The following is a 27,886-nucleotide window of genomic DNA, read 5'->3' on the forward strand; positions in this document are numbered from 1 at the left end:
TGCCTCTATTATGGGTTCTATTCCTTTTTTTTTTCCCATGATAACATCCTTTATATATATATATATATATTTTCAGAATAATAATCATTCTAAAAAATATAGTAAAACTTTCTAAGCAATACACAAATGAGTCATGGATATCATTAACACGGCCAAAAATATATATATTTTCAGAATAATAATCATTCTAAAAAATATAGTAAAACTTTCTAAGCAATACACAAATGAGTCATGGATATCATTAACACGGCCAAAAATATATATATTTTCAGAATAATAATCATTCTAAAAAATATAGTAAAACTTTCTAAGCAATACACAAATGAGTCATGGATATCATTAACACGGCCAAAAATATATATATTTTCAGAATAATAATCATTCTAAAAAATATAGTAAAACTTTCTAAGCAATACACAAATGAGTCATGGATATCATTAACACGGCCAAAAATATATATATTTTCAGAATAATAATCATTCTAAAAAATATAGTAAAACTTTCTAAGCAATACACAAATGAGTCATGGATATCATTAACACGGCCAAAAATATATATATTTTCATTTCCAATCAAATAAAACAAACAAACACAAAAGCCCAAACATTTCAATAAATCAGTACTCACTTTTTTTTTTCTCTCTCTATATATCTGTGTTATACAGGCAAAGACTTTGGTGACTATGGTGGAGGGCCTTCGTGTTTATAGAGAAACCAAGTCTTCCATAGGGCCTGCTGTCGACTGGCGGATCTGGAGTTGGTTGGTAAGCCTACAAAGTCCACAACTTTGTAACTTTTCCCCCATCAGAAACCACTTCTTCATTACGCCCCTATTTGGGCTCCATTAATTCCAAAATGCATTCTCTTTTCTTTTCTTTTCAATCATACATTCTTCAATAAAATAATATTAAAAGTAAATCCAAATTTTTTCCTTCTTTTTTAATCATATATTCTTTAAAAAAAAATCACTATTTTAAAAAGTAATATAATGGAGCTCAAACAGGTTCATACCAGTCCTATCCCAAATCACAGAAACCGACAGGGGCTTATGTATCTATATTTACAAACCATATTCTGCTGCTAAATCTCGATAAAGCCTAAGATAAAACCCGAAAGTCCAATGAGGAGATAAATATCAAGAACTTTGAGTGAAAATGGACGAGCACAAAATAGTTTGAGTGAAATTTTCCAATTCACTGACATTAGATTTTTTGGTTAATCTAAATAATTTAAAAAGAGATTATATCATAAACTCGGTGGATTGAGATTTTCGAGTGAGGTTTTTTAAATTGAATAATTTTTCTTCAAAGCTAATTCCGTACTGTAAATTCACATCAAACTATGATCCAAAGTTTGTTTACATTTTTAAGTATGACAATAGTTGAAATTAGAAAAGATTGGATAGAAAAATAAAATAAAATAAAATTAGAGCTCTAAGGTAGTAGGCTGCCTTCATGAGAAAGGAAAAAACAAAAAAAATTGAGTCAGCTCGACTCAGCCAGGCCAGGCTCGGCTTGGTAAGGCCGGAGCCGAAAGCTCTGGTCGACCCTCGATTTTTTTGTTTGCTCGGCTCGGGCAAAAAAAAGCTAGACCTAAAAAAGCTTGAGCCGAGCCTGAGCCTCGATTTTTGGCTCGCGAGTTTGCTCGACTTGGCTCGGCTCGTTGACACCCCTACCTCCAGGTAATTTTAAATCGAGAACTCGATCTAATTACTAAACAGGTTTAATGGATAGCAAAATTCATTTCGATTACGTATTGTAATCTCATCTTGATATCTTATTAAGGCGACTGGATCATGTACACAACATGATTATTGTGTCTCATGCCAGCACATCTCAAAGTGTCTGAGGCAATTGCTGGTGTGAGTGAACCAATCTCAACCCATTCGACATACTTTACATATGCATATAAATCATTTATCTCATAATCCCATCATTAGATTACACATGAATTCAAGATTTTTCATTTATGAGCACACAAAACTTAATCAATAGTTTTTTGATACACTAAGTATTATATTCTACGAAATTCTAGAAATTCAATATTACCATTAAATATACCTCTGGACGTCTTGAGAGTATGATGATTACATATCATTATTCACGTAGATATATTGCAAAGACACTTTTTTTACTAATGTCTCTCGCAGAAATACCATCAAGTGTTTGATTCTATCTTAATACTTGAGATCTTAACATATAAGATAGTTGCAGTAATATCATGGATCTCATATTCTCAACTAGTATCATTAGATGCTCAATATATCTATATCAAACAATTTTTTTAGCTGCCAAGATATACATTACAATATATGCTTTTTACTATTCTATATAGTAAGATTGCATGAGTCTAATAATAATTGTGCTTGACTTATTCTTATTCTTAATCGACGATTGTATATCTATTCCAATCACAAGTTATTCCTTTGACAATGAAATAGAATAACTAACAGCAGCACCCATCACGTATTACAATACATTTTGTAAAGATAATATGTATATCCACTGATTAGATCCATGGCATGACCAATGTTATGCCAAGTATACATCATAATATACTTCTATCTTTTAACTTTTAATCGTACTAGATATGATTATCTGGATATTTCTTTGTACCCTTATGGAGTCTTTGAACATTTATGAAGACTCATAGATCACCTCCACATGAGTTATTATAGTATAAAACTCATATGATAGAGCAAGAAGACTCGAATAATCTTTTTTAACGCAAATCATATAATTTGTTAAACCCACGTCCTTTTCTCTCTAAGATTGAGGACAATCATTTCAAGATAGTCTCTATACACTCTTTCTCATACTTAGCCAATCCAATGTAATAACTTTAAAATTAGAATTACAACCTAGTATTAGACCTTTTCACAAATAAAGTAATTTTCGTCTATATGACAAAAGTTTTGTACGAAATTTAACCATGTTAAAAACTCAAGTACGATTGGCAAGATGATTGTATTAGGCCATGAGTAACTACAAAGTTACCATTGTAATACCTTTATTAATTGAAAAGTCAAACCAAACCAAACCAAACCAAAAAATAAAAAAATCCATTGGCCTAGGTGGTGGAATGGATATGTATTTACCTAAACTTATCAAACCCATTTTCATTATTAACTCATTTCTCAAACCAAAACACACACTAATACACAAGAGAGAACGACACAGAGAAAAAAGAAAGAGGAAGAAAAAGAAGAAAAGAGAGGAAAGTTCGCCATCGCTATTAGGAAAATAAGAGCCTTATACTATTAGGCTTGAATTCTTCAAAGTTAAAGGTAAGTAAAAAGTTACTTACTGAAAGGTTATATTTAATTTTGTAGTTGTTAGATTGCTAGATTAAATTCAATTTTATTGAAGGGGTTAAATATAATAAGCTATGAAATTGAGTTAAATGAAAAAAAAAATTAGCTTAACCGATTAAAGAAACCTTAGAAATCGCTTAAACGTGTAGGGATTTAGTTTTGATATCGCCTATTTAATTAAATGATTTAAAATGGTTAATTGTTAATTTAAAGAATATATCATATTTCAAGCGGCGATACGAATATCGGGATAGCGTACCATTCGAGTTGATTTTGGTGTACATAGTTCTGTGAATGGAAAAATATAAATATTTTTAAAGTGTTTATAAATTAAGTATATTATCAAAGTATGTGCAATTATGTGAATTATTTTCTCCATTATGTGATTACGATGAAAGTTTCATTTATTATGATCCATACGGAATTTCAAGGATTATTTACGGTATGTTTGTAGATATGTGAGACACGTGATATTGAAAATTGTTTGGTATGTGAGATATGTGATATTAAGATTGACCAGAAAAGTACCCATGATTATATATTTCTTCTAGTTCACTGAGGGGCCTTGATCGCGTTCTATAATACACTGAGGGGTCTTGAACCAAGGATGAAGGAGTTTTGACTGTGTACATATAGTTCACTGAGGGGCCTTAACCGTGTTCATGAATTGATTACTAGAGGTCTTGAGACCTGCTTTCGTTCACGGAGGGAGCCAAAGGCCTATGGGGAAAGTGCTTAACCGAGAGGCAGATAAAGTCAGAGAGTACATTTTTGGTGGATTTTCAGTACATTTGATATGATGAGATTATAGATAATATTTATATCATGACTTGAGATCATATTTTACGACATTATGTGAATGTCTCCCTTTTTTTCTATAATTATATAATGTTGTTTTGTGTTTTATTAAGTGATATTAGTTTGATTTTCGATAAATAACTGTATAAATGAGATGGTATAATTATTTTTGAACTCTTCCACTCACTGAGCTATCAATTCATATATTTTTTCACCTTTTTTTATTAGGTAACATTTGAGTATCTGAGCATCTTTTGGAGTTGAGCCTTCGATTTTGGAGTCAGAGTCACACGACATAATTTACTAGTATAACTCACTTCATAGAGCATGTAGTTGGTATTTTGGAATGGATATTCATATTTAGATGTGATTTTGCATCACTTGTAGATAGGTATGGGGGATCACTATATATTTTGTATCCATATGTACATTTCATGTTATTTCTTGGTAAAAGATGAGATTTAGACTTATTTCTATTGTGTTGTTTTAGATTTTGGGACTTGTGTATAATGGAGATACTGTCAAAATTCTATTAAAAAGGATATTTAAAAAGCTACATATTGTTATTATAGTAACCTTGATGATGGGTCCAACTTTTAGTTGGTATCTATTATCAGCGCATACCACACTCCGAGTCTAATAGTGTTACACAGGGTAGGGCATGTCAACCACAATACTAAAACAAGCCTTTAACATAAAATTTACAAGACGATTCATGTCGATTTAATCATTTCTCAACTGAGAATAAAAATACAGTATCTGGGTCTATTTGGTGTAACTTTAAATTTAAACATACTATCATAGCTAGCATCAACGTACAGAAGCGATTCTCATTGTCATGAAATCGTATGGCCAAGATAAATAAAATTATGCTACTCAATCTTCTGGGAAGACATTCGGACTCTAGAATCCACTTTATTACTTATTACGAACCATACATTTGTGAAGCTTTAAATCAAAATATTATTTTCATTAACAATAGGTAATCAAGTAATTGAAAGGAACGATGAAAACTATAATAAACATCCGCATATCAAACCAAATTAAAGTCAAATTAATTAATTAAAAATATCATAAAAAGAGTTTATCTCAATATAATAGTATATAAAATTAGCCTAACATATCGAAATTACAAGAAATCGTATTTAAGTAGAAAGACATGACCCGAATTTTTGATAAATTGAGAAGATGAAGATGAAAATGAATTTTGAAATCTTGAATCTCTTCAATAGTTTCTTGATGAATCTTCACTTACACCTTCTCTTCTTTACCCAAAACTCAAGTTTGAATATTCACTTAATTGAATTCTTGTAAGTAACCTTCAATTCTCTGATGATAATAATTGATGAATATTAGAGTATGAGATGTAGATGAGAGGTGTAGGAGAGTTCTCTGAATATATTCTGCTGTTTGGTATTTGTAGGAGTAAAAAATTGGTTGAAAATCACATCGAATTGGTTTCGAAAGAGTTTCAACCAAATAATGAAAGTTGCCTAGGCCCACATATTTTTGTATTTACACAGCAATCAATATTTTAATTATAACTTTCTCTTTTGATATCCGATTAAAATGGTTCAAAGTGCGTAGGAAAAGAACATTTAAAGGGCTACAATTTTGATAGTAGAGATTTCCAATTTGAAAGTTTATTATGCCAAAAATGGGTCTCAATCTTTTGCTAAAAATCTAAAAGATATCTTATGAGATTGAAAATCGATTTATGAAAATATTTTGATCATATTTCATTCATTTTTGACTTCTATTGAGTCCAGTTGACTCCTAACAATTTTCAAAGTATCTCTTGGGTCTAAATCAACTATTGGATATTTATAATTTGGTCCCCAAACTTTGTATTTTGCCATATTTTATTTTTTCTTTTCAATTCTACTTTCATTCATCGAGTTTTACCTAGCCCCTATTTGAGCCCCATTCTTTGAGGAAAAAAAAATATTTTTAAATAGTAATTTGACATCATTTCAACCACATATTCTTCAGTAAAATAATATTACACGCAAATCCAAAACTCTTCCTTAATTTTTAACCACACATTTTCCATTAATATACTATTCAAAAATTCATTTTTATGAAAAGAATGGGATTCAAACAAGAGCTTAATAAACAAAATATACAATATATTAGACTATAATTGTATAAAAGAACTATTAAACTTCTATACTTTTAGATCTAGATGTTACTGCATCGTTTAAGCTTTGTTTCCTAAAAAGTGGGGAACCATAGTTAACGTAAGGGACACTATATAAATATAAAATAACATTCCATAATTACCTCTTCAGAATTTCAATGTTACTAATTTTCAGAATTCTTTGGTTTCACTCGGGTAGCTTTCAGAATTTTATATATGTAAGTGAAGTTTCAATAGCAATCAAATTGAAACCTCCTGGCCATCTCAAATCAGTAGTGCATCCACTGGAAATTACCTCAAATTGTTTATTTTATTTTTTTATTTTTTTTGGTTTTTGTTTTTGGTAGGTTTCACCAATTAAATCATTTTTCCTGCAAGACATTATGCACAAAATCTTCTGTAAATCAAATTAAAAATTCAAAAATGCTAAAAAAATCTCCATCCATGCAAACTATCTATAATTTTCGGCTTACCCAAATAAGGGGAAAAAATTAAATTAATTCAACTGAACCACTTGATCCCTATCAATGATTCTGGCAAACAAAAAAAATAATCAAACCATTTTATCGCTACAAGTTATTCCCTCGAAATGATATGGGTTTTCATCTACCAGAATTTGTTGGAGAATTCACCGGGTTGGAGAGGAATTCACAAGACACGAACCAGCAATCAATTGAATCACACCAAGAACAAGATGATCTCGAACTTGTAAACAATAATATGAAATACTGTAACAAATAGCTTGAACACGATGACGTTGTCCTCAAACGATACTTACCCCTTCTCCTATGAATTTGAGATGCTTCGAAAGTTGTTGGCAAATGATTTGCATGATTATGACAAGTTTTGCAAGGATTTAAACACCAAAACACAAGTGCAAATCCTTGAAAACTTGAAGAATACAAGGGATGAATATTGAATATGGATTTAAAAGACTTCAATCTTTGATTTTAGAAGTATTAGGAACCTTGATGTTTTTTATGATGTTTAGCCTTCAACATGGATCCAATATTTATAGGCATAAATCACATGTACGAAATGGTGCTAAAAAGGGTGTCAAAAGTCACCTAAGTTGATCTCTCAACGGAAAGAAATGGCCATGCAATGGCCATATTTTTGTCAAATTCATGTGGCCACATGGTTATTTGAACCACACGGTTGCATTAATCAAAGCGGGCCACCATTTTTTTTTCCAATCTTGTTCGTACTAGTTCCACACTCGTTTATTGATCATTGAACAACACATTTTCAACAGAATTCATTTCGCTGCGTTCAGAATAGTTAGTAATAATGCGCTTTAGCAATCTGCAGTGACAAGATTTTTAACAAAGATGAGGTCTTCAACTACAATACCCAGTAACATTAGGCAGTAACCATAGCATACGATCCCTCTTCACAACATAAACATATTTTTCATGGTTGCCCACTTGCAGAATAGAGACATACACTTTTGTTTTTGTTTTTGAGTTGGAGATGAAATCCTGATTTATGTAATAAAAGTGACCTTAAAAGTATAGACACAATTAGAAGCCAGAAGAGCCCTTACTAATGTAGGGTTGTACAAGAATGCCTGTATTCAGAGCAAAAAGCTAATGAATATGGGGCTATTGTCTCAATTTATGTACATTTTTTGTTTTTCTTTAAATCAAGTAGTCTTCCTTGTTTATCTTAATTGATATTCACACAAATCAACAGGAAATTATACGATGTGATTCAATTTGTTCATGCATTTATTATTTTGTTCACATATCATCTTTATGGTTAGTGAATTGCTAGTGTTTCTCATTTACAAGACATAACAAAATCAACATGAAAATTCCAAAATCCTTATGGAACAAAATTACTAAAGATTCGAAAAATTTTCCAACAGAAAATACCAAAATAAACATGTCTCAAGGTGGGAATGTCTCCCTACGTGGAGCGCTTGAGGCCTCCACAAGTGAAGAAATAAAAGGAAACATAATTCATTATCATTGATAATTCAATATAAACTATGATTTTCTGAATAATTTGGTTATTAATTTGACTATCTGCAATTTTTGGCATTTGGCTTTCTGTTTTAATGCCATGTTAGATCTTTGATTCACAAGCAATAGTAAATAAAAAAGGAGGAAAGAGATGAAAACTGGCTTTTTATCCAGCAGGAATTAAACTTTGTTTTCATCCAGATGCCATTATAAGCATGTCTCTTTGTGGGAATTGCTCCTTATGTGAAAAGAGATGAACAGGAACAGAAACAGAAACAGAAACAGAAACAGAAACACAATTCACTTCTTTATCTGTGTGTGAAAAGTTACTTATTAATGACTGAAAGACAGTTTGCAAAATAACTGATGACTGTCATCTGTATAAGGTAAGCCTTGAGGCACTCTGACATTTGAGAATAGCCTGAATGCAACATAGCAACCAGAAACGCTCCTTAGTTCTTCAAGATGGTCCGCTTCTTCCTTCAAACAAAAGAGAATGTTTTTCATTGGAAAATGTCAACAGAGAAACGAAGAATGTCATCAGAAACAAAAACAAACAGAATATTGCAACTTTACTAAAATAATAATTTAGAATTAAAAGAAAATGTTACATCTGCTTATCATTTCATCAGTATCACCCGCATAATGATATCATGATATTCTTACACAGAAGCAACTCACAGTAATAACATTCCAAAAAACAATGGCAAAAGCCAAAAATGATTTCCAAGTTTTTCTGTAATAGAAATATATAATAAGCTTATGAGAGATGATTGAAGTATGTTTTAAAGAGTAGTTAATATGACGACCGGATTCTACGACAACTAAAACTAAAATAGGTTTTGATTTCATTAATAAAATTTTAGCTCAGACATTTATCTTTTTGTGTTCTTACGAGATGGAAAAAGCAAATTTAATTAAGAAACAAACCTCTTCATCTAAATCCACCTCAGTATTATGCTTTACAAAATTCAGTTTTGATCTTCTTGAGCCTTGTTAGAACATCTTTCATATTGAGCCTCTCGTTGGGCCAGGTAGCCGTGCATTCTAGTGCTAGTCCCATGATTGATCTAAAGCAGATCTCTTTGGCTTGAATATTGTCTTCAACTGGATTCACTAGATCAACATCCACTATCTGCATTATTGCATCGGGGAATGATTCAAACACCCATTTTTTCATTGTGAACTCTCCAACAAACATATCATATGTCGGCTCCTTTTTGGTAAATGTCTCCATCAGCATATCCCATAGCTATAAACATCTGCCATAGTCGATATTAATCCCGTAGATCCATACTCTACAATATTGGCATACGTGATCAAATTAACATGTGAAATGTTAAATGACAAATAAATAAATGAGAACCAATACTAATACACTAATATATTGTTAGCAAGCAATATAATGGTTAATAACATGGCTAATTATATTCACACCAAATTTTTTTCTTCTAACTCCACATTTTAATTGGAGTTAAGGTCCTCAATATTTTCTCATTATAACATTTATATTATTAACTTTTTCGTCTAATTCTTAGCTTCAATATCCATCACCTCGCAACATATCTGGTCCTTGATGATGATTTATGTTAAAATATATGTTTACTTGCTTTTGAAATGAGGAAAAATGTATTATATCGTACTTTTGCATTTCTTTTAATAAAACAATATATAATGGATAAGTAAGTTGTCTTACGTCCTCCTGAAGAATTTTGATGATGTGTACTAATTAATGAAATGTAGAGGATAAAAATTCATTGAAAAAAAATGGAGAATAAATGCTATATTAAGCAAAGATTAAGGACCTTAAGCAAAATTAGAATATGGTGTAAATAATAAAAGTTGTTGTGGAAATATGATTATCCTAATTAAACATATTTTGTAAGTTATATGTTTATTGGTAGATGAACATCACGCCCATGTATGTTAATTATGACTACTGACCTAATTCTTTCCTATAAATATGAGAATTTTGGTTATCAATAAAATACACAAAAGTCTATTGACTTCTTTACTTTCATCTCCCTTTTCTCTCTATTTTATAATACATTGAAAGTATGATCCTCTCCAAAATGTAGTAATATTTTTTCATGTGCATGCATAGAGTTTTCTTTCAAGTCGTGATTTTCTTTTTTCACCAATGGACCAATGATTATTTTCTACGTATTTCATGGGTATACATGTGTATTAAACCAATTGTTAGTTGTGTGCAGTACTCCAATTACTATCGTTTTACTATGTATGTCATGATTATCAATTCACGATAGTTCTTGAACTCTTTCTACTAAATTTGCTACAAAAGCAATTTATTCAATTTACATAATTGCACTGCATATGTTAGTATAAAACTAATTGCATGGGCCATAATTATTTTTAATAGTAATTCAACATAGTGTATAGCATTTAACATATATATATATATATATAAGTAGTTGACAAAATCATTTACCTGGAGCCATATATCCAATGGTCCCCAACGTCTTGGTAATTGAAATTCTCTGGTCATCAGTTAAAAGCTTCAAAATGCCAAAGTCTCCAACATAGGCAACCATATCTTCATCTAAAAGTATGTTGTTGGGCTTCAAATCACAATGAACAATTGGAAAGGGACACCCATGATGTAGATACTCGAGTGCGGATGCCACATCTATCATTATTTCCAATCTTTGAGACATATTTAGGAAATAGTTGCTCGGGGATAGCCATTTTGTAAGGTTTCCATTAGGCATATATTCCAGCACCAAGGCTTTAAGATCAAGGTTAGAGCAACTTGTTATTATCTTGACAAGATTTCTATGATGAATGTTGCACAATATTTGGCACTCGGTATCAAAACATTAATCAAGTCGAATTGATTACATTCTACTTTAGCCTTCTATATAAACCAAGCTATTTTGTTTATTTATTTAAATAAATTAGGTAAACTACTGGCATTTTTAAACGGATAGATAATATAAAAAAAACATACTAAATAATAGAATTAGTAAATCTTATTGGTTTATTTTGAAAGTAATGTTAGCATATTAATGTTATATAAAGTTGTGCACTCTTGTCTATTGTATTTGAATCATCTTTTTCGACAATAGTTTTATTATATGCAATAGGAGGCAAGGTGGGAAATCCATCCTAAATAGGAGACCATGAAGTTAAGTCAGGAAGAATTTTGCAATCCATATGGTTTTTCATAGATCTCGGATGCATAAAGAAATATGTACCCTTTTAGATATTTTTGAAAGTATAAACAATATATATAGATAGTAATAAAGAATACAAGTAATGAGGTTTTTCTTTCAATCATGTAGCATGACAGTGCTTTGGGAAATTCAATATTATGGTTAAGAAGGATTCCTCATTAGTTGATGTTGTAGAGGAACAGGGAATACTCTATGAAAGGGTTCACTAGTAAATATCTAAGACTGACTTTTGTCAAGTGTTGAAGATGCTTATAGGGTTAGGAGTCATTGACAGGATCCATCTTTCGATTTCTTTCTAGTACAATGTATCCTTAGTTGGATTAGTTGTGATTAAAAAGTGAAAAACCCGTTGATTCTATGAATACTAGAAATTTTGTAATTAAAAATTTGTTGATTCCCTACAATCCAAAAATTTGATATTGTTATGAGAAGAATCCCAAACATTACACACACACACACACACACAAAAGATAAAAAAGATAAGAGAGAGAGAGAGGTTTTCAGCGACCAAACAAATTGGTATCTAAAAGCTACTTTCTGATCACAAAACGTATTTATTGACTAAAAATTCACGGTCGTAGGATGGTTGCTAATTCACAGTTGGGGACATTAATGACCAACTCACTATGGTCGCTACAAGCCTCAACATTTAGCAACCATACATTTTTCTTGACTTGGTGCTAGATATTTAACATTAAGATACCAAATTTGGTCGGTAAAAGTTCATCACCGGCGACCAAAAAAGAAAGTGTATTTTGAGCAATCACCTTAAAATTGCTCGCTAGAGCTCACCTTTCAGAGACCAATGCCTGTTCGGTAAAGTTATACCAATAGAGACCAAATTTTTTATGATGAATCCATATATGTAGCTACGAATGATTGGTAACAAAAGGTACACTTACAACTATTAAGTTGTGGAGCCTAATTAATGTTGATCCTAATTATTGTTATTTCATGGAGCTAGTTATCGTGGGTTGGAAGGAGGGCAGGAAGCCCCCTTTGGGGCGTTCAGGGATGGAGGCCCCTGGAACAGCATTCTTATAAAATTTCATTAAGAAATTAGAGTCCTTGCTTTATTTAGTTTTGCCCAAATTTATTTTATAAATAAGGAGTCGTCCTTAGACATTATATTAGCATCAAAAAGAGAGAGAGGTTAGAAAAGATATGAGTGCAATTTTCTTTTGTATACCTTTTTTTTTTTATCATAGTTAATAGCTATAGTGGCAGACAATGTAGTCCCATATTGAGGCGATTGTCTATAAAATCCTGAGTGTTATTTTTCTTTCTTCAATTATTGCACTCGGTGGAATAGAATTAGAGTTTATAATTCTCGCCAATAATAACCAATACATAATCCCCAAATGCATGGATCTAGCTAAGAAACATTGGTCGCAAAAGGTTTCACTTTATTTTGATGTAGTCATCGGCGATAATGAATTGGTAAGTGGATGTCAATAATTTATTATTTATTTATTTATTTTATTATTATTATTATTATTATTATTATTATTTGTCATCCAGCAGACAAAATTTATTTAATGAACAACCAAATGACAATAAAGCTACAATGAGAGTTTAAATGCTAAAAAACTAGGAAGAAAACCCTATTCTTGCAAAAGACCTAAATAACCCTAACTAAATTAACAATTAAATACATAAAAAATATAACAAATGATTAAAATAAATTAAAAAAAGCTCGATTAATTTTATTGCATTATTCTCGGATTAATCGGCTTGATCAATCCTATTGCATCATTCTCCTCAGGTTGGAAAAGATTCACCCTTGATTCTTGAATTGTGTCATCATACAATTCCGCATAACAAAAGTATTCCAAATTTCCAATTGATCATGACATATTCACCTATTCATACTCTTGTACTCCTTCAAAATTAAGTCCACTGTCTTCACTCTGATTTGTGTAGTCCACCGCTTTCTTTATTTTCAAAATAACGTGCTCCTCCTCCAAGTGATTAATGACATCTTGGGCCCTTGCTTGCAATGATTGCCCCACTCCACTAGTTATCCCAACAACTGGATTATTCTGTCCATTTACCACATCAACAGCATCAATTGAAAATTCAACCCCAGTAGCAGCCTCAATTAAAAATTCAAACCCAATACTAACCATTGCTCGACCACATTTGATGCAACTATAATCTTTCCCCTATTGGTGCACTCCCTATTTTGTTTCACTAAGAGTTCTATTGACCAGCCACCTCCCAACTCTAAATTTAGTTGTTGGCCTGGACCTCTAGTAGATGCTCTGATTGAGGAGCAGATTTTGAAAAAAAAATTAAAGCTAATACACGGTTCTTACCATTTTAACTCCACGTGAAATTAGGAATTACTATTTGTTCTCTTTCAAGAAAAATATCAACTGATTTTCTGCTGTTAAATAGCTAAGTTAATTGAAAGGTTTGAGGCTCCAAATCACGTATTTTATCTCACGTGCTTTCCATATGTTAAGATGATGCTCCATTAGATGATCCCTTTAACTTTCTCTAGAAATTTCTTGCCAAAATTTAAAATAACCATTTGTTACTTGCTCCTCAAGTATGTCCATCTCCATGTCAAAGATAGGAGAACCATCATTAAGCCTCACCTAAATCAACTGATATATCATTTATAGGTATAATTGTCGCTGCAAAATATATTGGTTTGCCACTCACAATGGAGAGGGTTGAAAGAACTATTATCACCATCAAAGTCCTCCGTTGCTGATTCTTTGACCACACCACCACATCTGTTGGGCCACCATGATTGTTAAAATTAGGACACCGTTGAGTCAAACTCCCCAAATGCTGCCACAAGTTTATATTTTCTACACTTGAGTCAGCATATTAACTTATTGACGCTGTCGAGCATTCTCATAGCATAAGATAGTTTTTGTCATCAGATCTTCATGAACAACAACCTATCTATATCAATAATGTGACTATGCTCTTATATAAAAATGATGCAGCACAATGTGAGAATAACACCAATAAATCAAAAAATCCATTGATTCTATGAATACCAGGAATTCAGGAATCAAAAATTTGTTGATTTCAAAAAATAACAAAAAATTAACATCGCTATGAGAAAATTGTCAATTTTTATTAAATAAACAGCCAAAGAGCAATAAGGCTACAATGAAAGTTTAAATACTAAAATCTTGGAATAAAATCCTAATCTCTAAAGACGTAATTGACCACTAAATTAACAATTAAGTGCATAAAAAATAAAACACTTCGATAAAACTAATAAAACCGGTTTGTTAATCCTATTGCATCAAAAACCATCTTTACATTCTTACCATATCCCATGTCATCTGTGCATGTACTATTGTAACATCCGTTGTCTGTCTTTCAATTTTCTTGAAGAGTTTTTAACCTAATCCAATATGCCTCTATTGTGGGTTCTATTCCATTTTTTTTCCATGATAAAATCCATTATAAAAGAGTTGCTGAAATGGTGGCAAACGTTTCTTGGATTATTAGGTTCATTTTAAATTTGATAGATTCCACAGGGGAGACAGCAAATCCTCCATTGAGATAAATGAAATGGGTACAAAAGTTACTATTTTTTTTTTCCCATTTAGTTCAGAATAATAATTATTCTAAAAAATACAGTGAAACTTTCTAAGCAATACACAAATGAGTCATGGATATCATTATCAGGGGCGAAAAAAAAAAAATTTCATTTCCAATCAAATAAAACAAACAAACACAAAAGCCCAAACATTACAATAAATCCGTACATACTTTTTATTTTTTTTTCCCCTATATATCTGTGTTATACAGGCATATAAAAGTGTATCAGGCAAAGACTTTGGTGACTATGGTGGAGGGCCTCCGTGTTCATAGAGAAACAAAGTCTTCCACAAGGCCTGCTGTCGACTGGTGGATCTGGAGTTGGTTGGTAAGTCTACAAAGTCCACCACTTTGTAACTTTTCCCCCATCAGAAACCACTTCTTCATTATGCCCCTATTTGGACTCCATTAATTCCAAAATGCATTTCCTTTTCTTTTCAACCATACATTCTCCAATACAAAATAATATTAAATGTAAATCCAAATTTTTTCCTTCTTTTTTAATCATATATTCTTAAAAAAAAAAAAAAATCACTATTTCAAAATACATTTTTTTTTCAAAAACTAATTATAATGGAGCTCAAATAGGTTCATACCAGTCCTATCCCAACTCACAGAAACCAACAGGGGCTTATGTATCTATATTTACAACCCAAATTCTGCTGCTAAATCTCGATAAAGCCTAAGATAAAACCCGAAAGTCCAATGAGGAGATAAATATCTAGAACTTTGATTAGTGTCCATAGGAAAAGGGATGAGCATAAAATAGTTTGAGTAAAACACTGACATTAGATTTTTTGGTTAATCTAAATAATTTAAAATGTGATTACATCATAAACCCTGTGGATTGAGATTTTCGAGTGAGGTTTTTGAAATTGAAGCTTCTTGTTCCGATTACATGGCGTTTAATAATTTTTCTTTAAAGTTAATTCTGTACTGCAAATTCACATCAAACTATGATCCAAAGTTCGTTTACATTTTTAAGTATGAACTCAAAATTGTTCATTTATGAGCACACAAAACTTAATCAAGAGTTTTCATATATACTAAGTATTATATTCGACAAAATTCTAGAAATTCGATATTACCATTAAATATATCTCTAGACGCCTTTAGAGTATGATGATTATATATCATTATTTACGTAGATTTATCGCAAAGACACTTTCTTTGCTAATGTCTTTCGCAGAAATACCATCAAGTGTTTGATTCTATCTTGATACTTCAGATCTTAACATATAAGATAGTTACGTAATTATCATGTATCTCATATTCTCAACCAGTATCATTAGATGCTCAATATATCTACACCAAACAATTTTTTTAGCTGCCAAAATATATATTACAATATATGCTTTTTACTACTCTATATAGTAAAAGTGCACAAGTCTAATAATAATTGTGTTCGACTTACTCTTATTCTTAATCGACGATTGTATATCTATTCCAATCACAAGTTATTCCTTTGACAATGAAATAGAATAATTGACAGCAGCACCTATCACGTATTACAATACATTTTGTAAAGATAATATGGATATCCACTGATTAGATCCATGGCATGACCAATGTTATGCCAAGTATACACCATAATATACTTCTATCTCTTAACTCTTAATCGTACTAGATATGATTATCTGGATATTTCTTTGTGCCCTTATGAAGTCTTTGGACATTTATGAAGACTCATATGATCACCTTCTGATATAAAAGTATCAACAGGGTAGCAATTCCACATGAGTTATTATAGTATAAAACTCATATGATAGAGCAAGAAGACTCGAATAATCTTTTTAACACAAATCATATAATTTGTTAAACCATATCCTTTGTCTCTAAGATTTAGGACAATCATTTCAAAATAGTCTCTATACACTCTTTCTCATGGTTAGCCAATCCAATGTAATAACTTTAAAATTAGAATTACAACCTACTATTAGACCTTTTCACAAATACAGTAATTTTCATCCATATAACGAAAGTTTTTGTACGAGATTTAACCATGTTAAAAACTCAAGTACGACCGTCAAGATGGTTTTATTAAGCCATGAGTAACTAAAAAGTTACCACTGTCATACCTTTATTCATTGAAAAGTCAAACCAAACAAAAAAATAAAATAAAATAAAATAAGCATTAGCCTAGGTGGTGGAATGGATATGTATTTACCTAAACTTATCAAACCCATTTTCATTATAAACTCATTTCCCAAACCAAAACACACACTAATACACAAGAGAGAATGACACAAAGAGAAAAGAAATGGGAAGAAAAAGAAGAAAAAAAAGAGGAAATTTCACTAACTCTGTTAGGAAAATAAGAGCCTTATACTATTAGGTTTGAATTCTTCAAAGTTAAAGGTAAGTAAAAAGTTAATTATTGAAAGGTTATGTTTAACTTTGGAGTTGTTAGATTGCTATATTAAATTCAATTTTATTAAAGCGGTTAAGTATAATAAACTATGAAAATGAGTTAAATGAAAGAAAAATTAGCTTAAACGATTAAAGAAACCTTAGAAATCGCTTAAACGTGAAGGGATTTAGTTTTGATATCGCCTATTTAATTATTGAATTGATTTAAAATAGTTAGTTGTTAATTTAAAGAATATATGATGCTTCAAGCGGCGATACGGACATCGGGACAGCTTATCATCCAAGTTGATTTCGGTGTACATAGTTCTGTGAGTGGAAAAATATAAATATTTTTAAAGTGAGTCTTCTGGCATAGTTAAGAATTTTTCAAAGAAGCTACTCTAGGCCATCTTACTTTAAATCACTTATAGTCCGACAAAGTATTTTTAAAAAATATTCAAATATGTTCAAAAATAGCTTCTTAAGATTAGAAACAAGTTTTCATTTGAATGGGCCCTTGGTACCTCAAAACATGATTGTCATTTTGAGTGCATCAGAGCAAGGCCAATAAATCCCTACCCTTTATGATCCACTCAGTTTCAATTGGACTGAAATAATGCAATTGTTCAAAGATTTGTCCAGGATTTTAGTTTCGTTCATTTATAAGTTTACTAGATCGAAAATTTATGACGAAAAAAATGTATAGATCCAATGTTACATTCAGCAAAGATTTATGATAAGCATGATTCTTCAGTGGATCATAAAAAACACAGTTTTCGAAGATCTTTTCCTTCTCTTCGGGATTGAACATCAATTTCAACGATTCGATAGATGGCTCATTGGGATAGATGTAGATGAACAATACCCTCTATTAGTTCTCTAGGGCCTAAATAACTCAATTTTCTCAGATGAACTATATGTGTCAATGGATTAGTTCGATCCAAAACTTGAGATAAGGGGTGATGAGATTATGGAAGTAAATATTCTTGCATTTATTGCAATTGCATTATTCATTCTAGTTCCTATTGCTTTTCTACTTATCATTTATATAAAAACAGTCAGTTAAAATGACTTCACGAAGGTCCCATTGTATTCCGGAAGCTCGTAGCATTGGTCGTAATAAACCTAATTTAGTGCTTCTTCTCCTCCAATAATGCATATGCCCTCAACTCATTTTAAAAAAGTTGGATTCCATGTAATAAGCTTTTGAGTGTATCCTTACCCGTATCAAATAGACTTCGGGAAGGATCTCTATCTCTAGTCCAAAGTTAGTAAGTCCATTCAATGAGATGGTGGGCTACAAATTCACGGTAGAACCCTATGATGGTTTAGGGCTGGTCTTAAGTTACTAAGGGCACATTCAACTCAACTTCTGACTGCTATTATTCAGCATCTTCTTTTCCGGCTTATCTTTCCTAGTACTTTGTTTGCTTATTGTAAATAATTTTTTATGATGCTTTATTTTTTCATTTTTTGTGTGGAGAAAGAATGGGAACATCTACAAATATATTAGTATGTAAAATCAACTAAACTACCTAGTATGAGTTCGTGAATGTCGCTAACGACACTACTAATGTCCATCAACAGTAGTCAATGGCATGCGTGAGGGAGGAGTTCAGCAAATATGAGCACGAAAAATACTCAATCTTTAGCAATGACAGACATAATTAAGTGATCAAGAAATACAACATTAGAAATAAGATTATAGAGAATTTACTATTGTATCTGTCATAAGCAAAAAGAATATAGTTTGTTACAAAGAACGCAAATTGAGATATCTTGTAAGAATTGAAGATCCAACTATTTCTATCATTTGTATAGGTTAAAAATCCATTAAAATAGGATTTTAATTTGAAATCAACTATGCCGACATTTCCTTTTGACAAATTTAATGAGATGATAAAGTAAAAAGGGATAGCGAGTGTTGATGCAATATATACTGCAAAAACATCGCACTTCATTGGAGAAGGTGCTCTTGGAAACACAGGTTCGACTAACTAAATCTTGGTAGGAGCATCTAAGATGGTTAAATCTTCGTTAATGTCAAGTTGAAATTCTCAGAGACACTTGAATCTACTTTATATCACCAATGTACTTACATTTTACAGTCACTAGGTAAGAGATAAGCTTGACACTAAATCTTAGGCATGTAAATCTAAAATGTATAAATATAAATGCGCCTGGATCTATAATTTAAAACAAACATTCTAATATCAAAAAGTAAAGTATTCAATGTGAGAAACTAAATCCAAAAGTGAAGGAAAAGAAACACAATTTCCCTTCTTTATCAAAATACACAAAATTCAAAAAAATTCAGAAAATCCCACCACAACATCTTCCATTTCCAAATAAAAACCAAAAAATGACACAAAAGGAAAAGAAAAGAAAAGAAAAGAAAAGAAAAATCTTCACATCATAATTCCTAGCTCCCACAGCTAGATTTTTAAATAATGCACAGCAAAAAATAGAGACATAAGTACAAAAGGACAAAAATTAATACAAGGAAAGAAAAAGAACCTCGTGTTTTCATTAAAACTACAGAAAAATTAGTTCCTTAGATTCAGAAATTAGGAGCATCATGGATTGTAATGCTTAGAGATAGATATAATTTGTGGACAGCTCGAAAGGATGAAACTGTGAGTTTGAATTTCACTTTCTTATAGAACTAAAGACTTGAGTAATGGGCTTTGTGATGACCAAATAGGGCTTGAAACAAGCACGAACAAAATATCAAATACAAAGAAACCTCATCATTTTATTGATTCGTGGTAATTTGACATAGTGGCTTCTTCAGCCATCCGGATGCTGAAAACACCGTGAGGTTAGCTTTGCTCAAAACCCTACATCCATGTCTCCACTATACACTGGGAATGGCAGATAAAATGAGCTTCTCAATCTTTGAAGACTTAACCATTCAAAGTAACAATTGAACTGAGATTACTAACATGCACACCAGATTTGAAAGCTGATCTTTTCCACCAAATTCTTTGCACCCCTATTAAGGCTCCTTAGAAGCAATCTGCAACTGCCTATTCGTTTCTTGTGCTTCCTCATAGGCTGGGATTCCAAGTGGTCCAATTCTTGGAAGGTCAAATGGTTTTGTTTGTTATAATATTTGAAATCAAGAGATCATCATCATCATCATTACTTGCCATCTTAATGACGATGATCTCTTGATTTCACTTATTATAAAAAGCAAAACCGTTAGATCTTCTGAGAAACAATCCACCTGTAAATCCAAACCTCTGTGGAAGCACAAGAAACGCAAAGGCAGTTGTAGATTGCTTGTGAGAGGCCTTAAAAGGGGTGCAGAGAATTTGGTGGAAAATAAGTGGTTGGCTTCTAAATTGAGAACTATGTTATCCTGGTTAACTCATTCAGGTGGTGGTGTTTCGTTAAATGAAGTTGTCCAGTTACGGAAGCTAAAAATTATATTATGAATGACGGTTTGATTTCGACGGGTAGGATATTATGCAAGTCTTGTAAATACTATGCTTTCCATCTCTGTGTTTAAGAGTCATCTGGGTTTTGGTTTGAAGTGAAATTGCCTTGATCTTCTCATGGAGACTGGCAAGACATTAACCTCATGCCAACTTGAGGCCCGGCCAGCTGAATATAAGGCTAGAAAAGGAGCTACTCAAGACAGGTCAGTTGATGAGTCATATGAACAGAATTTGGTGGAAAAGAAGCGGTATGCTTTGGAAATGTGAACTGCATTATCTTGTTTATTTCTTCATTTTTTTTCCGCTTAAATGAAATGTACGGGACTTTATTTTCTTTGATCCAATTCTTTCACCACTGGTATCCTTTACAGAATACTCTTAAGCATTTGAATGACGCTGATACAAGCTATTCACTTTCATTTCAGACATCTTTCTGGATTTTCTGAACCCCCCACCATATCCAGAACAGCCTTCTTCCAGAGGTCTATCTTGAGTGGTTATCTCGATGAGTCTCGGGTCCTCCAAGCAAGTGCATGCATTTCCTGAAATGTTGGGACCTTCAAAATGTAAATCAGCAATTTAAATGCTACCGAACAGAATCTGCAAGTGTTACACAACCTTATCATAAAACTACAACGCTTAAAACCAGTAAATGCACTAAAATCTACTTTATATCACCTGCGTACTTCCATTTCAAATTTACCAGGCAAGAGATAAACATACACTAGATCTTAGGTTGTGCATCTAAATTTACAAATGTAAGTCCCTCTGAATCTGTAAATGTAAAAGTCACAGGCAAAGTTCAAAACATTAAGTATTCAATCTGAGAGATTCAACCCAAGAGTAAAGGAAAAGGAAACAGATAAACTTCGAGCTACACAAAACTCCATTTGTTAAAATAACTAAATTCCAAAAATTAGAGAAAAATCCGCCTTAAAAACTTTCTTCAAATTTCGAAGCTCCCACCACCAAATTCAAATAGCCAATAAAAAGAATAAAAAGAATAGCAACAAAATATTTGAAAAGAGAAATATTGATAAAAGCAAAAACTCACCTTGCATTTTCTTTTGAACTGCATAAAATTTGGGTTCCTCCAATTTGGACCTTAGGATTCTTGAATTGTAATGCTTAGAGATGGTAAAAATCTGTGGGCTGCTAAAAGGAAGACATGATTAGAATTTTGCTACACGTATACTGTGGTGTACACTTTGACTTACAATTTATCACATAGCATTATCCTATTGAATAGTTTAAATTTCAAACAGATTTTTCATCTAGTTGACACTTGACAACAATGTAAGTGTCAATCAAAGTATCAAAAATCAGTGTACACCAAAGTCCATAGTTTTTATAACACTTTTTAACTCACCCGAAACCTCACGAGTAAAGGGCTTTGCGATGACCGAATAGGGCTTGGTACAAGGAACACGTGGCAAGCGTACACTACGAATTTGTATCCGTTGAAATTTTGGCTGAATTTATTTTATATTCTTCGAATTCAAAGATTATTTATACAAGATCTAAATTAATCCTATTTGCAAATCTTACTCATACTAACCATCTATACATAATAACTATATATGGAAATCCAACTCATACAAAATATCCATAAATTTTTTATCTCCTCTCAAGTTGTTGCCTAGATATTCCATATGCCCAACTCGGATAACGATGTATAGAGTGGTCCACTAAAAACAGAATTACCCCTGTAGACCAATTACTCATACGCTCAATAGCAAAAGACTCATATGCAAGAAATCCACCAAAAAGAAAAAAAGAAAAAAGAAAAACAACAACACAATGTGCAACACCCCAATTTCTATCACGTAAGTGCAAAACAATAAAAAAAATTATTTTCTATTTTCAATATTAAATATCAATCAAAATATGGAGTTTGTATATTTTTGAAATGAAAATAGAATAATTTACTTATGAAATAAACATGCCGTTGAACACAAATAAGAAGAAATAATCAATTGAAAAATAGTAAAAACTTAATGCTTTTATATTTCTAGTTCTTTTGGCAACCTACGTCACCTTTCTGCTACAGAACTGATCAACCCGAACTAACACCTAAATTTTTGTAAGATTGATTATTTGACAATATTCAGTAAGATACATGTAGTTTCTATATACAATTAAATAAATCATTAAAATAGATACTGCATGCCACATTTCACTTTGAGTATTTCGGTAATCAAGCAAGAACCTCGTCGCATAGTCATTTCGAATTCTCGAAGGATTTCACATTTCATTTCATTTCTAATTCTCGAAGGAGTTTTCATTTTGTTATAAAGAATTCGGAAGATTTCACATTTTGTTAGGTCAATCCTGAAGTCCATTTGCAATTCCTGCATATATCATTGATTATATAAAGCATAAGAAAACGAACCACTTGCACTTGGAGTATTTTACCTTATTATTAAAAGGTTGTAAAACTTGAAAAAATCTTTGATCTTCTTATTTAATTCACTGAAAACTTTATGAACTATAAGTGTCTACATGTACACTTTCTACAGGTTTAGGGATGAAATTTTCATAGTTTTATGGACAAAAGGTAGACGTGAGAGATAACAATCTGATGGCCATAGTCTGTATGATATTTTTGTAACTAAATCGGATAAGTATGAAAGATGAAGTTAGCGTCGACATGGGGTATAAATAGGCATAGTCTCCTACTGAAAATGTAATTGTTAATCTTTTATGCATACTAATTAGTTTGATCAAGAAATTTGATGATAAGCCTAGTATAATGAAATTGGATTTGGCCAAGCATAATAACATTAGGAGTTAACCTCAAGAGTTTAGATTAATTATAACGGAGATTTAAAATCCTACTTTAACTTCAATTGTCGTAACCTATTAAACCAAAGAGAACTAATTAATTCCATTAAAATTTCAGTTAATCATAAACTTTCTTTGGTTGGTTCTAACTTGATTCGATCTTATCTAAATTTACTTTTCTCAAGCCTAATAGATATAATTAAGTATGAGCTACTCAATGAGCCCAATATTTCCTTGGGTCAGCTAGGGAAATGGGTCATGCATCACAGAAAATGGATCCTTAGAATTGCGACATAAGGAAAATCGAAGAGAGAGGAGAAACAGTCACCAAAAATATAAGATCAGAGAACCATATAAAAAATTAGAGGTAATAAAATATCCAACTTCATGTGTAGCAGGAAATCTCCCACGCAGCAGTTAAGGGTTTGAAACTTCAAGCATGCACCAAAACAACCCAGTCAACAGCCTACCAAAAGCTACCCAGTCAAAACAACCTAAAACAACCCCCACCAAAAAAAAAACACAAGAAATGTTACTAGAAAGTGGAGATACTCATCTTAAAAATTGGAAAGTGATAAAAGGGATGCTTACTATTCAAATATATTTCGGTATGTTATTTTTAGTTTTACTTTTTAGGCTTCGCCAAACATTCTCTTTGAACAAGGATGAACAAAATATCAAATACTAAGAATCCTCACCATTTAATTGATTCATGGTATGACACAGAGACTTCTTTAGCCATATGGAACCTAGAAAAACAATGAGGTTAGTTTTGCTCAAAACCCTTCGTCATGTATCCACTATTCAATGGGAATGGCAGATAAAATGTGCATCTCGACCTTCAAAGACTTAATCATCTTAAGCTACAATCGAACTGAGATTACTAACATGCACACCGGAAGCAAGAGATCCTGAAACTCATTGTAATAAAAGGGATCATACTATTATTAGAGGTTCTTTTAATTAGTAATTTCCATGTATAACCCGCATGGAATCAGGGATTTGATTTGATTGTATAGCATACAATCTTTCCTTGTAACTCTCTATAATATTCTATAAATTGAAGGCAAATGCATATCGGAAGATCATTCAGCAAAATCATGTCATGGTATTAGAGCCCTAACCTTTTTTCTCATGTGTGTGGTCGTGGTGTGGGCTACGATTTTCTTGTTTGGGCAGCAATCGGTTCTTGGTTCTTCATAGTAGGCATCACGATGGTCGCCTCTTGTGTTTTTTGATGGTCGATTGATTGTTCATAGTCGACGCCACTTGGTTTTCTCATAGTCGACGTCTTTAGTGAACTCCGGTGGTCACCTTCTCAGTCTGCAACTCTACGTGTTCTTCGATTCTGTGTGTTCTTAGACTCTGCATGGTTTTCGGTTGTACCGGCGCGTTTGTATGGTCGGCCGTAGTTTCATCTTCTTCCATCGTCTGTGTTGTATAGTTCTCATTGTGTCTCTTCTATGGGTGCATCGTATTTGCTTGGTTGGGCTTTGCATTTAGTAATTGGGATGTGCTGGTGTGATTTGGAAGCTAATTGTATATTGGTTGGGCTAACCTAATGGTCTCCGGCTGAGTTCATTTGGTGGATATTGACTGATTTATTTTAGCCGGACTATTTATTATTTCATCATGACACTTGAGAAAAATGACATCATTTGTATTCATTTTACTCACAAAAATTACTCTTCATGGGCATTGTATTTTCAATTATTAATTGAAGGAAAAGGCGATATGTGGGGACATATTGCTGGAAGTATTCCGCTTCCTGACTTTGAAAAGGAAAAAAGAGAAGTATCGAGCTTGGAAAACCAAGGATTCCCAAATTATGGCTTGGATCATTGGTACTGTTGATGCGCATATTGTTCTTAATTTGAGGCCCTACAAGTTAGCTCGTTCTATGTGGGAATTTTTAAAAAAAGTTCTATGCTCAAAGTAACAATGCTCAACAACTTTGGTTGGAGTTTGAATTAGCAAATTTTTTTGAGAACTATCGCTCCATTGAAGAATATTATTTTTGGGTTTTCTAACATTGGGCTGAGTACACGGATATCATCTATGCTACGATTTCACCAGATAGAGGCTGTGCAAGCTATACATGAAGTCACCAAGAGGGATCAACTTTTTATGAAATTACGAACTGAATTTGAATCTATCAAGTCCAGCCTTATGAATCGCGAGTCCATTGCATCATGGTTGGTTGAGTGAATTACTGAGGGAGGAACGTCTTATAACTCGTAGCTCATTGGAACAACAACAAAGTCATGTAGTACTGGTTCCTGTTGCATATGCGGCTCAAGGAAAATTCAAATCTCGGGTTATGTCGAGTGTGCAGTGTTACATCTGTAAGAGGTTTGGTCACATGGCCCTTCAGTGTCCTAGAAAAGTTTGCAATTATTGCAAAAAGCCTGGCCACATTATTAAGGAATGCCCTACTCGTCCTCCACACAAGATTGGAGCAAGTTATGTTGCTGTTGCCACTTTAGCCTCCAGTTCTACTCCATCACTTGTTACCACTCGAGTTCCAGCTTCTCCTAGTCCACCTCAAGCTTCTATCACTCCTAAGATGATTCAACAAATGGTTATCTCCGCTTTATCTACCTTAGGTATCTTAGATAACCCACCAACTACTCGTTCTCCTTCGTTATTAGACTCAAGTGCTTCTAATCATATGACTCATGATCTTCTGTTGCTTAATTACCTTAAACCATATAATGGACCTCTCAATATACATACCGCTGAGGATAACACTCTACCTATCTCAGTTGTAGGTGATATATCACCGGATTTGGTTAATGTTTTAGTTTCTTGCCTTATCCACTAGTCTTATATTAGTTGGCCAACTTGTTGATAACAATTGTACGATGTCTTTTTCTTCTTCTGGCTGTCATGTGCAGGATCAAGTGTTCGGGAGGATGATCATGAGGAGGCCTACAGAGAGATGTCTCTTTTCCGTTTCACCAAAGCTTGTTTTGTCTTTTCCTATTATGTGTAATTTTGCTAATTTGGATATTTTTGATTGGCATAAGAAATTGGGACATCCTAATTCTAGTGTGTTACAACATTTATTACATTCTGGTTTACTTGGTAATAAGAATTCTGATTCTGTTTCATTTATCTCTCTTGATTGTGTTTCATGTAAACTTGCTAAAAGTAAGGTTTTACCATTCTCGTCTCATGGTTCTCGTACTTTACATATTTTTCATATTGTTTATAGTGATGTATGGGGTTTTGTATTTGTGGTATCTCATGCTCATTATAAATATATTGTCACTTTTATAGGTGATTATAGTCAATTCACATGGGTTTATTTTCATCATGTGAAGAGCGAGGTTTTCTCTGTCTTTCAAGCTTTCCTTGCTCTTATTGACAATCAATTTTCCTCTTCAATCAAAATCTTAAGATTTGATTCTAGAGGTGAATATATGTCTTATGCGTTTCAATCTTTTTTACAAACTAAAGGTATTATCTCTCAAAGATCTTGTCCATCTACTCCCCAACAAAATGGAGTGGCACAAAGTAAAAATCGTCATCTCCTTGATATAGTTCGAGCACTTCTGATAGATTCATCTGTTCCAACTAGTTCTTGGTTTGAAGCATTATCTACTGTTGTGCATCTCATAAATAGGTTACCTTATCCCACCTTAAACAATGCTTCTCCATTTTATAAGCTTTTTGGTTCTCATCCTATATATTCTCAACTACGCCCCTTTGGTTGGGTGTGCTTTGGTCATTTACAATCACATGAAAGGACAAAACTCACTCCTCAGTCTCTCGAGGGCAATTTTTTAGGATATGTGGGACTAAAAAAGAATATATATATATATATTATGACCCTACAACACAACGAATTTGGATTTCTCGTAATGTTATTTTCTTTGAGAAACATTCCTTTTTCACTTCAGAAACTATGGTTTCCTCCATGTGTTCTCTGTCTTACTTGAATTCCTTACAGAATTCGCTTGGTATAAGTCGTACTATGTTTACACTCGTAGAGATGCTGCATCCGTCACTAGTCTCGAGCCTCTTTCTTATATGACTATCCCTAAAGTCTCCCTGATCCTTCATCTGTGACATCAGATGATGATTTGCCACCTCCTGTCACTCTTGGTCGTACCTCTTGTGTTTTTTGACCACCAGATAGATATGCTTTTTCCTTCCATAGTTCTTTGTCTGCTACAGTTGATTGAATTTCTAATCCTTCATCCTATAGACAGGCTATGTAGCAAAAGTGTTGGAGATAGGCAATGAAAGCAGAATCTCACTCTTGAAGCCTAAAAAAGTTGAGATATTGTACCATGTCCATAGACTGTGAAACCCATTGGA

This window comes from Olea europaea, chromosome 6, assembly GCF_002742605.1.
Source record: "Olea europaea var. sylvestris chromosome 6, O_europaea_v1, whole genome shotgun sequence".
In the NCBI taxonomy this organism is placed as follows: domain Eukaryota; kingdom Viridiplantae; phylum Streptophyta; class Magnoliopsida; order Lamiales; family Oleaceae; genus Olea; species Olea europaea.